At 38.5% G+C, this 4,184-nt stretch overlaps 1 long non-coding RNA gene across 1 annotated transcript; it reads right to left on the bottom strand.

The window, feature by feature from the left end:
* Positions 1-1,627: 1,627 nt before the first annotated feature.
* On the bottom strand, positions 1,628-3,483 carry LOC307009525. Its single transcript, XR_013800060.1, has 3 exons — positions 3,373-3,483; positions 2,555-2,667; positions 1,628-2,125 (listed from the first exon to the last, which is right to left on the bottom strand). It is a non-coding gene; the product is annotated as an uncharacterized lncRNA (long non-coding RNA).
* Between the last annotated feature and the right edge of the window lie 701 nt (positions 3,484-4,184).

The following is a 4,184-nucleotide window of genomic DNA, read 5'->3' on the forward strand; positions in this document are numbered from 1 at the left end:
CACTCAGGTGCGGACCAAACAACAGTGACCAGACCCAGCTGAAGAGAGAAGAAAAAAAAACTACGGGAAGAGAGGAGAGAAGGATACAATTAGAGAGGGGGACTGAGTAAATGGAAATGAGTTTTCAACACACGACACGTCACGTAACACACACACACTCAACACACACGTCACGTAACTACATATACTTGCTTTCACACTGACCTCTTACAACAAAAGTTGTAAGAGGTCAGTGAAAGTAAATGTAGTTACATGACGTGTTGAGATCCAGAAGAAAACTCATTTCTATAAGTGAGGTTCTCATCGGAAATAAAAGCTGGATCCAACATGAGGCGTTTAAAAAGTAATACAACCCTGTCTGTCATTCATAAGTGTTGACACAGCCAAGCCAGTTGTACACATTAATGTGTGCTTTTCTCATAGCTTGTGCTGTGGTTGGCTGAACTCGGTTAAATAAAACCTTCATTTAGACACTCTAATCCTGTTCACACCAACATTAGGAAGCTTTGCCGTATGTAAATGCTTCACGAATTTCAGCCCACTCAGTGTGGTCACCTGGGCACCCCAATCGACAGTTGCCGTGACAACGTGACTAATCACAGAACTAAGTGACACTCTGTTCTGTTGTTCATTGGCTTTAAGAAACAGTACACATATGACTAATATATCCAAAACTGGGACAGAATTTGACTTTATATGTATGATGATTGCACTTCCATTCATATTTAACCATGAACAGCTAATTTGTGCAGAAAAGGTCCCATTATTTTTCAATATAGTTTGAAATAACTTTATTTAAAATGGACTGGATGGCATTATCTAGCTCACACAGGAAAAATTAATTGGTGCCATGGCAAATTGGGACAGAGTAAGCCCTGGTCCTGTCTTGAACAATGGAGATCAAAGCAAACCATCAGATATAAATCAGCTTAGCTGCTTTTAGCAGCATAATGCCACAGCACATAGAAGCTCAGTCTATAACAGTGCTTGACAACTGCACGCTTGCTCTTCAGAACACTAAACCGCATCTAAATGTTTCTGAATTCTCAGTCTACTGATACATCTCTCTCTACCTCATGATCTGGAATGCTCCTCTTAATCAACAGTGAAGGGGGATCCTTGACCCTTTGCGGGGACTCTCTCACGGCAGTATTAGTCAGTTATATTGTGGTTATATTATGGAACAATTTGACTCAGCAAAGAAGCTGCATTAAAGTAGCAAGTATGTGTTTAAATAAATGTTATGCCACACAAAAGCTTGAATGTTGATTAATGGTTTTGTGTCCCTGCCGAATACCTTTATTCAGCAAGTAAATTGATGAACAAAAATAACAGTGAAAAAATGTGTTACCAAAAAAAACCCCGTTTCAAATAAATGCTGTTCTTCTGAACTTTCTATTCATCAAAAAATCCTGACAAAATGTATTCCACAAAAATATTAAACAGTTTCAACTGTTTTCAACATTGATAATAATAAATATTTCTTGAGTAAAATTCAGCTTTGCATCACAGAAATAAATTACATTTTCAAATCTATTAAGATAGAAAACTGTAATAATATTTCACAATATTACTGTTTTGACTATTTTTGATCAAATAAAGGCAGCCTTGGTGAGCATTAGAGAGATGTCTTAATGTCAAAAAATTTAAAAAATCTTACAGGCCACAAACTTTAAAAGGGTAATGTACATAACTGACATTTCTTCTAAAAAAGACCACCTAATATCAGTAGGGATGCACCGATATTAAAATTCTAGAGGTTACCTTTTATTATTTTGCTGGCCGATAACTTCTAAATGGTCAATTATTACAGCATAGAAAGGATAAAACAGGGTTAAATTGTCCTTATCCTAATTCATCAGCAAAACTATTTCATCCCTTATACAAATATTATGACGTGACCACCTGATGCCTCGCCTCACGATTCCCGCGGGGGTCCAAGATTTGCATTACAAGACTGGGCATCAGAGCTCTGGGTCTGTCTGTGCTGCCCACTTCTTTTCCAGTGAACGTCTGTGATTTGATTCAGCCTTTTTCACCCCTTCTCTGGGAGAGTGGGTATCCAGAGCTTATTTTCCAAAGTGACCGTCTGGCTCTGCCTCAGTGCTCAAGTGCCCCGTCAGCTCTGAAACACACACACACACAGAAATATATTGCTTTTACTTATAAACTCACTCTTAGACACACGTACACAAATCTTTCTATCTATCGTTCGGTTTATCTCTTCTCCAAATATCTATATTCAACCACTCCACATTATGGATCTTTATTGTGTAATCACAGCTGTAAAGTACGCAAAGTCGGATACGACTGTATTAATAGCATAAGTACTCTGAGGACTGTGGGTTCAAAATTATGGTGTACTTGTACTTCAGTCTTCAAATAGTGTCTAGAGGGCATACTAAGCAGATCAGTGCTGATAGGCTCATTTCCTTTTGTGCTGCTAATTTTGGTTAAAAATATAGCAGTCTCTGATTAAGTGGGAGACAGGAATTGGCCAATTACAGACACAGAGAGAGACATAATCACAAGCTTTGTTAGTCCTTCCATCCACCTGTCAAGCCATGTTGCCACGGTGATCACTCCATTACCCCATCACCATGGTTACACTCTCTTGCCAGCCCACTTGTATGCTTTTGGGAACCTCTGAATAATGTGTGATTCTCCCTAGAGAGAGAGAGAGAGAGAGAGACAGTCACATGAAGAGTGTCAGGATGAACAAGAGATGGCTCTTACCTCTTTTGGAAGATCTGATGCTGCAAGAAAGGTTGCAAAAAAAATAAAGGAACCAGTGACTGTGCTTTTGCATTTCCAGGAAAAGAGATGTCATGGGTAACCGTGGCAACAGCCATTGCTAATAGACAGCCATGAGAAAAAAAAACACTGAAGCTGCTCTTTTTAGTTCCACTGGTTTCCTCACATAGACACATACATCAGCTGCTCACCGCTCCACACTTTCACACGGTGTTACCATGAACCATGCTTCCTGATCAATATATCTGTGTTTATACAGACTAGGTAACGTTACATCTGTTTTTGTATAATTGTTCCCTACACGCTGATCTGTTATATAATGGTGTGCTGTGAAATAGTAGGTCTTTGCGAGATTCAATGTATTATTTAACAAATATAATAAATCTGGGTTGGCGACGTGCGCGTTCGTGTGACTTGTAACTTAGGCTTCACTCCGTCTCGCCCTAAAAAGCATAAAAGTTGTGAGAAATCAAGATGAACAAAAGCGCGACACGAAATACAACGCCAAAAAAAACAAAAAAATATCTTTATACTTTCTTCTCTGAGATAAACAACTTTGGTGACGTGATGATGTGAAAGCGATAACTTTTAGTTGCGACGAACGAATATTCACCTCACCTCAGTTTTGTTAAAACGCTGACTAACTGAAGATTAATGGACACGGTGCTTCCTTCAAAATAATTTCCAAGTACAGTGCAGTAGAATTATTTACAATGAACTACATAAAAGCTACATCCAATTCACTTAAGTCCCCTTAAAGGAGAACTCCAGTCAATTTTAACATTGAGCTCAATTTTTAGTAAATTTGGAGTGCTGTCAATACAGAGAACAACGACAAAAATCGGTGTTGCCTAACGTTACACCGTCACCGTGTTATCCTCTTTTTAAGTTTTTCTTCAAGTCCAAAGTAGTCGATTGTCGAGTTCACGCGCATAGGTTTAGTTACCAATGATCACGCGCGTGAACTCGACAATTGACTACTTTTGACTTCGACCGAAAACAGGAACTAAATACAGGTATGTGCGCTGGCTGAAATAACATCATTTTTATTCATATCTTTCACATCTACTGCAGTCAGATTCACTCGTGTTCACTCTGAAGGAATCACTCAACATGGCTGGGCACTTGTATGACACATCAAGGAGGATAAGAGAAATAAAAGCAGGTTTAAAATTAGACCCCATTGAAGTCAATAGGGTGCAAATTTTAAAAAGAGGATAACACGGTGTAGGCAACACCGATTTTTGTCGTTGTTCTCTGTATTGACAGCACTCCAAATTTACTAAAAATTGAGCTCAATGTTAAAATTGACCGGAGTTCTCCTTTAAGACTTTTAACTTAGTTGACTGTAAGTAATGCTGCACCACATGTCAATTAACTCTCATGTTGGAAAAAAAAATCTCATGTTGACCTTTGGGTTAGTAGAAAAA

The sequence above is a fragment of the Phoxinus phoxinus genome (genome assembly GCF_949152265.1).
Source record: "Phoxinus phoxinus genome assembly, chromosome: 13".
Classification (NCBI taxonomy): Eukaryota; Metazoa; Chordata; class Actinopteri; order Cypriniformes; family Leuciscidae; genus Phoxinus; species Phoxinus phoxinus.